The sequence below is a fragment of the Ornithorhynchus anatinus genome, chromosome 1, assembly GCF_004115215.2.
Source record: "Ornithorhynchus anatinus isolate Pmale09 chromosome 1, mOrnAna1.pri.v4, whole genome shotgun sequence".
NCBI lineage: Eukaryota > Metazoa > Chordata > Mammalia > Monotremata > Ornithorhynchidae > Ornithorhynchus > Ornithorhynchus anatinus.
Genome location: NC_041728.1, coordinates 61,442,930 through 61,453,910, shown reverse-complemented (window position 1 = coordinate 61,453,910; position 10,981 = coordinate 61,442,930). Strand labels below are relative to the sequence as shown.

Genomic DNA, 10,981 nt, shown 5'->3' with positions numbered 1-10,981 from the left:
TTGTTCTGTGTACCTGTCTTCTCCTACTTAGATTACGAGCCCCATGAAGGACAGGGACTCTGTTTGATCTGATAATTTTGTATCTACCTCTGCACTTAGCACAGTGGTTGGCACAGAGTGAGCTCTTAATAAATGGCCTGAGTACTCCTGGCAGCAGTGACTCTTTTGCACTGGCTGCTGGGAGGCTGATTAAGAGGTGTGGCAGTAACCCTCCTAGGATTTAGGAATGGGGAAGGAAACATTCCGGACCTGAGCAATAGAACGATGGAACAAGGAACAATGGCAAAGCTTGTGTTCGGTCCATCAAGGTGGGGAATCAAAGGTCAGGCAGACCATCCTTTTTTAAAGGTGAGAGGGGTCCCCTGCTCATTCTGCACTAGATCTCAGAGGAAATGGGAGGAATTTGGCTTTGTCATTCCTAATCAATCAATCAATCATATTTATTGAGTGCTTACTAAGTGCAGAGCACTGTACTAAACGCTTGGGTGAATACAATACAACAGAATGAGCAGACATGTTACTAAAAGGAACATGAGGCAGCCAGTTAGGAATGCTCTGAGATGAAGGAATGGCTTCTAGGCCTGTGTTTGAGGGAAAGGGCTGAGGGTAGAAGGACCAGGCAAAATCTTTTGTCTGACTATCAACAGGGAGTTGAAATGTAATCCTGGGAATGAGCCTGGAGTTCCAGCTCTGGTACTGGCCTGCTGTGACCATGGACAACTCACTTAATAATAATAATTATGGTATTTATTAAGCGCTTTGTGTGGCAAGCACTGTTCTAAGTGCTGGGGTAGATACAGGGTAATCAGGTTGTCTCTCGTGGGGCTCACAGTCTTAATCCCCATTTTACAGAAGAGGTAACTGAGGCACAGAGAAGTTAAGTGATTTGCTCAAGATCACACAGCAGATAAGTGGCAGAGCCGGGATTAGAACCCATGACCTTCTAACTCCCAGGCCTGCACTCTATCCACTACGCCATGCTGCTGTGGACTTCATTTTCCTCATCTGTAAAATGAGGGCAATTAATACCTGCTTTTCCCTACGTGATCGGAATATTGTGAGAAAAAAATGAGTTAATAGATGGGAAAACATTTTGAGCTCTACAGTACAATCATACCAAGGATGACTATCACTAATATTGACACATCGTAACATCAAAGACTGGGGTAGTCACCATGGAGAGAGGCTTAATTCTAGGGACTCTCAGAGGTTAGAAATTATTTTTGCAATTTTTTTCATAAATCCTCTCTAGGTGACAGGAGTTGAATTTCACTTGGTAGATTTGTAATTGTGTCATGTCTGTTGGCCAAGTGAAACTGGATGTTCTATGGGTGTGGCTGGGATCTGACCTGGAGCAAGAAAGCAAGGTGGTAGGAAGGTGGGAATTAAAGAGAAGTGAGGAGAGAGGATCCAAGATTGGTGGGAAGGAAGCATGGGGGAAAGGAGTCCTAGGATTTTGGCGGGAGCTCTAGGATTTGGGTAAAGGAAGTAATATTTCAATTCAGAGGCTTGAGAGACTTCCTTTGTTCGTGGGTCCATTAATGGAGCTTTGCGAAGAAGAAATATTAATAAATTGTAGATTTTCTGTCCAATGAATGAATTTTACTGATGAAAGAGATTTGGGTAATTTTCAGAAACTCACTGCAAGTAAATGGTAGAGGGAGGGTGGGTGGGTGGTACTCCTCATTTCTGTGCACCATAAATGGTATTTGTAAATGGATATTTTGGATTGGGCTACTTTGTGTCAGTTCTGAAAAGAATAGAAAAAATACTGACCAAAAGTATTTAAAGTGCCCGAGAATTTTAACCACAGAAATACACAGAGTCTGGAGTGATGCATGGGACTGAGACTGTCGGATTCTTTAAATTCCAAAAATTGGATGGGTGATTATTTCATCATACTTTTCATAAATTGTGAAAAAGGAAAGTCTTTTCCTCTCCCACCCAAATGCTGACCAGATCTCACCAAGCAAAATGGAGATATCGGAATTCCACCTTACCTCTTTCTCCAGTGACACTCTGGGCAAGGGGTGAATAATCCAGAAAACAGCCCAAAGGTTGGCACCAGGGAAGATAAGATGGAGGGATATAGGGTACATGCTGCATGCCAATAGAGGGGAGAAGAAGAGTGGATAATGTAAAATGGCAGATAATGCAAATCAGGAAGAAACTGGCAGGGAGCACTCATATGGGACAACAGGGAAATGGGAACAATGGTGACCCTGAAGCAGTGGAACTTGGAGAAAGCCACTGTGGTAGACTGTGGGTGCCAGCATTTGGGAAAAATTCAGAGGCAAGGCAAACCAGCTGGTGAGGACTGGAATATTCAAGAACATTCTTTCTGCTGGGGAGTAGATATCTATTTTGGGGTCTTTGGTGCTGAACCATGGATTTTGATTGTTCAACTTTCCTTTTTTTCTGTAGGGGTCTTCCTTTGGAAAAGGGCCAGGCAGGTAACCAGTGACAACTAACATCCTGATTTATTTGGCATCAAACACAAGGCATGAATGACCTGGGTCTCTTAAATATAAATGTGGTCCAGGAGTGTTGATTCTGAGCTGGGTCTCACCCAGACCCGTTGACACCCCAGGGAGAAAAAAGAAAGATAAACATTTTATTTTATACTACGCTTTTGGTTTGGGAGATGCCCAATTGTTTCCCTTCCCTTCTTGTCTCCTTCCTCCTGATGGGGGCTTCCCCAGAAAGTTCAACATCTACCTTGAAAAGTTCTGCCAGTTCACCTAAGATCAGAGACCAAGGGACTCGCCAGCCAGTATTCAATATCTCCACCTACAAAATCAGGATTCCACCCTGCATTATTAACACACTTTTTTCTGTTGTTTTGAAAATCATAAAATGAACCTGGATTCAATCTAGTTTCTTCCCACTTATGAGGAGGAAATGCTTCAGAAAACGCCTCTTACTTATTTGCTCATCTGAGGTCATAATTCTTGGAAATCCCATAGTTGTTACTTGGGGAATATGATGACATAGGTGGAATGTCCTGATTTCTGTGAAGGCTGAAGCAATGAATGGTCGACTTTGGAATGATCGAGGCGTCCACCTGATTCTGTCGCCATGCTTTAAGGTTCTCTGAAAGACAATTTCATATTCAAAATTCTAGAACTAAATAGGCCATGGAATTGTCTTCTCTGGAGCTGATCAGAATATCCTCAAAGGAGTTGCCCTCTCTAGTGATTTTTAAGGGGAAAGGATGACAGCTATTGATCAGTTATGGTTTGAGTGAGGTTATGGTCTGAGGAAAACGGTTATTAATATCATTAATAACTATATTGACTGAGCACTTATTTATGGTATTGTTAAGCACTTAGGTACAAGTTAATTAAGTCAAACACAGTCCCAGTCCCACCTGGGGCTCACAACTTAAGTAGGAGGGAGAACAGTTTCCTCATTTCACAGTTGAGGAAACTGAGGCACAGAGAGGTGAAGTAACTTGCCCAAGGTCACACAGCAGGTAATTGGCAGAGCTGGGATTAAAACCCATTGCTGCTGCTTTTATGCAGAACTCTGTATTCATGTGTACAGAATGCTGTACTAAGTGCCTACCATTTGCAGAGCAATGTATTGCCCGCCCACTGTGACAGGATTCTGTGTTGGAGCCTTTAGTATGTCTGGGCACCTGCTGTTTGCAGAACACTGGGTTGGATACCAACTGTGTTCAGATCACAGTAATGGGAGTCTTCGGTGTGTCACGCACTCACTGTACTGGACATCAATTACGGATAGAACTCTGTACTGGGTACAGGCACTTACTGCGTTCAGAGAACTGAATTGGGTTCCTACTGTGTGCCGATCACTGCCTTGTCTTGTCTTACACTGTCGAGTTATCTTCGACCCATAGTGATGTAATAGACACATCTTTCCCAGAATGCCCCACCTCCAACTGCAATCGAGCTGGTAGTAGAACCATAGAATTTTCTTGGTAAAAATATAGAATGGTTTACCATTGCCTCCTTCTACCAAGTAAGCTTGAGTCTCTGCCCTCAACTCTCTCCCCTGCTGCTGCTGCTCAGCACAGGGGAGTTTTGACTTGTAGCAGATTGCCTTCCACTTGCTAGCCACTGCCCAAGCTAGGAATGGAATGGGTAGGCCTCTGCTTGGCTCTCCCTCCCATAGTCGAGATTGGTAGAGTACTGGAAACTCTCCAGATGCGACCCTAAGAGGGGCACTGATCACTATATTGGGCATTTATTGTGTACAGAGCACTGTATTGGGGGCTTCTTGTAAGCAGGGCACAGTATAAGCTGACTACTATGTTCAAAGTCACTATGCTGGGCAACTTCTGGGATGGAAGGAGGAAGAAGGAGGGTGGAGAGGCCATTCAGCAAAATATACTGCTGATCAGTTGCCAGGAAACTTGGCTCTGTCTCAACCTTCTCCTCTCCATTCCTGGGATCTTGCCGAAATCAATTTGATTTAAATTTTTTTCAATCAATCATTGGTTGCTTACTGTGTGTAGAGCACAGTACTAAGCGCTTGGGAAAGTACAGCACAATTGAGTTGGTTGGCACGATCCCTGTTTATAGTTTACAAACAATTGAACTCTTCTGAGTGGAATACTAGCCCTTGCCGCCAACTGAATCAAAGTGTTAGCTGGCAGGGAAGCAGGAAAAAGGGAAATTCTGGAAAAGTTGAGCAGGGAGAGGGAGGCAGGGGACACTGGTCACTGTAATGTTTAGGACTTGCTGCCACAGCTACTGGGAGAGGCCTGTTTGGGAGAGTCACTTCAATTTTTCAATCTGTCCCAAAGAATGAGGCTGAATCCTGAGTGGCAGAGGAGACCTCTGCAGAGGGGCCAACCATTTGGGAGCTAGTGAAGGCAAGGCATTATCACCCTCTCCACTGGTCCCCAGCAGTTGGGAGAAAAGCCTTTCTCACCCCAACAACTGTCCGGGCCAGACCCGTAGTCTCGCTTACCCTTGTGGTCTAGTGGATAGAGCTCGGGCCTGCAAGTCAGAAGGACCTGACTTCTAATCTTGGGTCTGTCACTTGTCTGCTGGGTGGGTGACCTTGGGCAAGTCACTTCACTTCTCTGTTCCTCAGTTACCTCATCTGCAAAATGGGGACTAAGAGCCCCATGTGGGACAGGGACCGTGACCAACCCAATTTGCTTATGTACACCCCAGTGCTTAGTACTGTGCTCAGCACATAGTAAGCACTTAACAAATACCACAATTATTATTATCCTGGGTCTCGGACTAGAAACAGTTTGGAAAGTCCCCCAAATCAGATCTTTCTGGATGTCAGCTCATAGTGGCCTGTCTGCCTGCCTGAAATCCCTGGCCCCCAGCTTTGCATTTACAGGAAAGACACTTGTTCCCCTCCTCAGATTCCCCCCTTAAAAATTTATCAATCCATCAATGGTATTTATTGAGCATTTACTATGTACAAGCACTGTACTAAGTTCTTGGAAGAGTATACTACAACAGAATCAGCAGACACGTTCCCCACCTATAATGAACTTACACTCTAAAGTGGGAGACATTGCTCATCCTCTAGACTGACAGCTTGTTGTGGGCAGGGAATATGTCTGTTTATTGTTATATTGTATCTCTCCCAAGTGCTTAGTACAGTGCTCTGCACAGGGTAAGTGCTCAATAAATGTGACTGAATGAATAAATTACTTCTTTATTTATATTAATGTCTGTCTCCCCCTCTAGACTGCAAGTTAATTATGGGCAGGGAATGTGTCTGATAATTCTGTTGTACTCTCTCAGGTGCTTAGTACAGTGCTCTGCACATAGAAAGTGCTCAATAAATATGATAAATTAAATATGATTAATTGATTTATTTGCTAAGTACTTACTTTGTACCAAGCACTGAACTAAGCGCCAAGGATAGATGCATGATAATCAGGTTGGAAACAGTTCCTATTCCACATGAAGTTCATAGAATAGGAGAGAAAGAGAACATTTTGCATTGAGAAAACTGAGGCACAGACAAATTAAGTGACTATCCCGAGGTCCCAGATCAGGCAAGTGGGGGAACAGGGAATAGAGGTCCAGGTCCTCTGAGTCCCAAGCCTGAACTTTTCCCAATAGACCAGTTTGCTTCTCTGCTTCCTTTTGCCACCCACCTGTGCCCAGTAAATCCTTGGGAAACATTGCCTAGAGCTGAGCTAGTGTACCACCATGTCACTGTCATCCATATCACGATGCTTGTTGGGCTGGGCCTTGAGCCAAGTCAGCTTTACCAGCCCTCCACCCCTTGGAAATCAGAAATCTCAAATTCTTCCAGCGAAGGTCTTCCAGAGCCCTGCATGGGCCAATTGGATGCCGTAGGTTCCAAGCCTGAGGGTTCAGGACGAGCTGGCCTTAGACTGAATCCAGGTTGGGCTCATCCCATTTCTCTGTAGCTCCTTCCCCATGGTGTGGTTGTCCATGGCTACTGGGAGTACAAGTTCCAGTAGTCTCTGAGCTAAGCACACAAGCAAAGCAAATCCTCTTTATTCCCCTGGAGGTGGAGGTGAATGTACTTCCAATGGGTACTGGGCTGGTCTGGGCACAGGCTGAAACTGGGGCAGGGCAGTGGACACCCTGGGCCTTAGATATCCACCCACGTCTGGCTTAAATATGGGGCTCCCTGTGCCAACTCTAACCAATTTAGCTGCCAACACTGGGCGCTGCTCAGAAATTCCCTGTCCTCTGGCCTCATGGGTGATCAGGAGGAAGAGGGTGGGAATCTGGCAGATCTTCATCCCTCTGGAGAAAGGCCTGGTGCTCCCTTTGTCCCCTTCCTAGACTGGAAACAGAATTGCTGGGGTAGAGATGGAAGCCGTTTGTCCAAACCACTCGGGACTGGGGCCAGTTTGGATAAGTGGAAATTTGGGTAACTGAACATACCCAGACCTTATCTCAGGCCAGCACAGCACCTGATTTTAATCTGTCTACTTCCTTTCTCCCCTTAATTATTTGAAACTAGTCCATTTGACCATAACCTCCCTGAGGGCAGGGATGGGGCTGTTTACTCCTTCTGGCTTTCACCAAAACACCTGATACAGGGCTTTTCACCCAGTAGATACTCAGCCAATCTTGTTGGATTCTAATTCACAGAGCAATGGTTCAAGTAATCATTATAATAATAATAATTATGTATTTATTAAGTGCTTACTATGGGCCAAGCACTGTACTAAGTGCTGGGGTAGATACAATATAATCATGTCCCGTATAAGGCTCACAGACTAAGTAGGAGGGAGAGCAGGTATTGAATCCCCATTTTGCAGATGAGGGAACTGAGGCAAAGAGTTGTTCATTCATTCATTCAATCATATTTACTGAGCACTTTCTGTGTGCAGAGCACTGTACTAAGTGCTTGGAAAGTACAATTCGGCAACAAGTAGAGACAATCCCTACCCAACAACAGGCTCACAGTCTAGAAGGGGGGAGACAGACAACAAAACAAAACAAAACAAGTAGACCAGCATGAATATCATCAAGTAAAATGACTTGCCCAAGTAGCACACAGGTAAGTGGAGAACCGGAATTAGAACCCAGGTCCTCTGACTCCCAGGCTCATGGTGTTCCTACTAAGCCACGTTGCTTCTCAATTGATTTCCCAGTGTTTATCCATCTTAACGTCTTGGTAAACAGAGAGGGGAAATGGATCTTTTTTGAGGTGGGTGGGTAGGGTTAGGGCAGATTGAGACCAACGGAGAAGATCTCCTGCTGGGGCTGCCCCTTGGAGACTTGTGCCAATGTCAGTGTTCCAGCCAGCTGCTCCACCATGCCTTCTGGTTTACAGGCCCCCTGCAGCCTTGCCCTGTTGGGTAGATGGTTATGCCCACTTGCCCCCACACCAACTCCCGTAGCTCTAAAGGCAGTGAGTGGAGAGATCCATGGCCCAATCTGAACCAAAACGTAAATTAAAGCAAAAAAACCCAAAAACACAAAAAAACCCACCCCAAATCCCATAATAATAACAACAAGCAACATAGCCAGCATCACGCAGCAGTAATAAAAATATCAATGCAAACCATATGCAAACAAACAAACAAATAAAAGAGGAATCCCTGTGGCCCCATTACACCACTGAGGGGGAGGGGAACACATGGGAAGAGTTTGCCCACACACCAGGGCTCGGACCACTGGTCTAATTATAGCCACCGGTGGGAGGAGGTCGGGGCGGGCACAATGGCCTGGAAGCGCTGTGGGGAAATGTTTTCAGTGTATGTACATGGGCCCAGGGATCAGCAGGGAATGGAAAGCCCGGGGGTTCTGGGCCCCGAACCTGAGACGTGCTGTGCGGCCATCAGCGTCTGTGTGCTGTGGCCTCGGGAAGGAGGAGACTGACTTGTGGCGGCAGGGAGACGGGAGGGAGAATCACATCCTTTGAATCTCCCTGGGACTTCGAGTGTGGATTCATAGTCTCCAAAATGTCCAGAAACAGATTACAGACACTGCTACCTGCCCAAACAAGGGAGTCTGGCAGTGAGGCAGGGGGGTGTCCTTGAGAGAACCTTCTAAAAATCCCCTCATGCTGCTGACAGTTTTAAATGAGATCTTCTATAGCTGAGACTGTGGAGGCAATGGGAGCCAATCGCCCCCACGGACTCATCACTTTGGGGGTGACACCATCAATCAACAAATCGATGGTATTTTGGAGCACTCCCTGTGTGCAGAACACTGTACTAAGGGCTAGGTCGAGTACAGTACAGTTGGTAGAGACGATCCCTGCTTTCGGTAAGCTTACAGACTAAAGGATAACACCTTTAGGTTCATTCCCACAGCTTTTTGGGCAGGGTGATCAGCTTGCTCCAGCTAAGGATCAGAAGGGGTGCTATGATGGTAACGCCACCTCTCGCCCCCTGCTGGTAAGAGGGGAAAAATGAGGAATGTCTCAACCTCATTCCTGGTCCTGCACCAAGTGGATGTCGCTGAATAAGTAGGGAATGGGCCCGGGTCCACTGGGGTTGGGAGAGGGATGGGAGCTCCAGAGCCACAGAGGCAGTGTGGAGTCGTGGAGATCACACTGAAACTAATACACTGCCTGGCTACACAGTAAGTGCTTAACAGATACCATAATTATCATTATTATTACAGAGGATGCTCGTGTGTTCTCAGAGGTGTGTACTGCTGCAGTGGGTCAGGCACACAGGTGAATGGCTCTCGGATCTGGGTGAGGGGAGCCACTGGCCCCAGCCCTGGTACCTTGGGAGGACCAGAAGGGTGGCCTTGGATTAGGAGACCCACTTTCCTTTGTACCTTTTACTTATTATTCCTTTCCCTCTTTCCCTCTCCTTCCCTTCCTCCTCCCTCTGCCACTAGCAGACCCACTTCTCTTTATACCTTCTGCTTCTTACTCCTTTCTCACTTTCCCTCTCCTTCCCTTCCTCCATCTGCCACTTCCTCCTTCCCTTCTGTATTCCTTCTCTTCTCCCTCACTTCTTCCCTCAAAACCCCACCACCTCATAAGTCTGTCTCTTCCCTCCTCATTGACATGCAGCTCCAGCCCTGAAACCCAACTGTGGACTTTCAGTCAATCTACCAATAGTATTTATTGAGCATTTACTCTGTGTAGAGCACTTTACTCAGGGCTTGGAACCCTACAACAGAGTTAGTGGACACAGTCCCTGACACAGTTAGTAGACAGACACAGTCCGGTTCTCAAGAAACATACATTGTTGTGGGGGAGATAGGTCATAAAAGAAATTATGGGTAGGGGAAGCAATCAAGTTAAAAATATGAATAAAAATCGGTGGGAGGAAGTAGGAAGAGGGTAGGATAAGTACCTAAGTGCTTAAGGGCTGAGGACTTGAGTGATTAGGTGATGCAGTAGTAGAGGAAATTGGTCAGGGAGAGGAGAGATTTATCAGGCAAAGCCCGCTGGAGGAGATGTGATTTCAGAAGGGCTTTGAAGATGGGGAGAGCACTGGTCTGCCGAATGCAAAGGATCAGAGGTGGAGTTCCAGGTTGAAAGGAGGGCATAAACAAAGAGGTCAGTGATGAGGAGATCAGAATGAGACAGAGTGTTGCCTTGAGAGGAGTGAAAAGTGGAAGCTGGGGTGTAATGGGAGAAAAAAGAGGTGTTAGGTAGGAGGGGAAGAACTGATTCATTTTCTTTAAGCCAGTGGTCAAGGGTTTCTGCTTGATGCAGAAAAGAATGGGCAACCATAGGAGAATTTTTGAGGAGGGGTGAGATGTGTGCAAGATCATTTTTGTAAAAATGATCCAGGCAGCAAAGTGAAGTAAGGGCTGGAGGAGGAAAGATTTGAGTCAGGGAGTACTGCAAGGAGGCTGATGCAGTAGTTGAGTTGGGATATGACAAGAGCTTGGAACAGGGTCTTAGTGGTTTGCTTGGAGGGGAAGGGGCAGATTCTGGAAATATTGTGAAGAAAGAACTAGTAGAATTTTGTGTCCGACTGAATAAGGTTGAAAGAGAGAGAGGAATCAAGGATAACCTATGTCCGCTGCCCCCACCAACTATTCCAGACCTATAACAATCAGTTATAATGCTCAGTGCTTCTTCCTACCTTCTCTTTTAACTCAGATGACTTTGTCTTCTACATCACTGACAAAAACAAAACCATAAGCTCCCTCTCACCCCCTCATCCACTCTCATATTTCTCAGCTGTCTCTCAAGAGTAGATCACCTGCCTGCTTTCAAAATCTACTCCCTCTGCCTGTGCCTCCAACCGTATTCCTTCTCACTTCCTAAAGACACTAGCAACCATTCTTTTTCCCTCCCTGACCTCCATCTTGCCTCCATCACCCAGCTATTGCCCCACCGCCCTCTTATTCCTGTCCAACCTCCTCAAATAGGTAGTTTATATCCACTGCCCCCATTTCCTCTGTTCCAACCCAGCTTTTTCCCACTTCATTCTACTAACACCATGCTCTCCAAAGTCACCAGTGACACTCTTCTCACCAAATTTAATGAACACTACTCTAATATCTTTTTTGACACTGTGGACCATTCCCTTACAATAATGATAATAATAATAATAATTCATTCAATAGTATTT

At 45.8% G+C, this 10,981-nt stretch overlaps 1 long non-coding RNA gene and 1 other non-coding gene across 2 annotated transcripts; one reads left to right on the top strand and one right to left on the bottom strand.

The window, feature by feature from the left end:
- The first annotated feature begins 227 nt into the window (after positions 1-227).
- On the top strand, positions 228-2,872 carry LOC114814625. Its single transcript, XR_003762392.1, has 2 exons — positions 228-348; positions 2,425-2,872. It is a non-coding gene; the product is annotated as an uncharacterized LOC114814625 (long non-coding RNA).
- Positions 2,873-4,049: 1,177 nt separating this feature from the next.
- On the bottom strand, positions 4,050-4,187 carry LOC114816228. Its single transcript, XR_003763993.1, has one exon. It is a non-coding gene; the product is annotated as a small nucleolar RNA SNORA7 (small nucleolar RNA).
- Between the last annotated feature and the right edge of the window lie 6,794 nt (positions 4,188-10,981).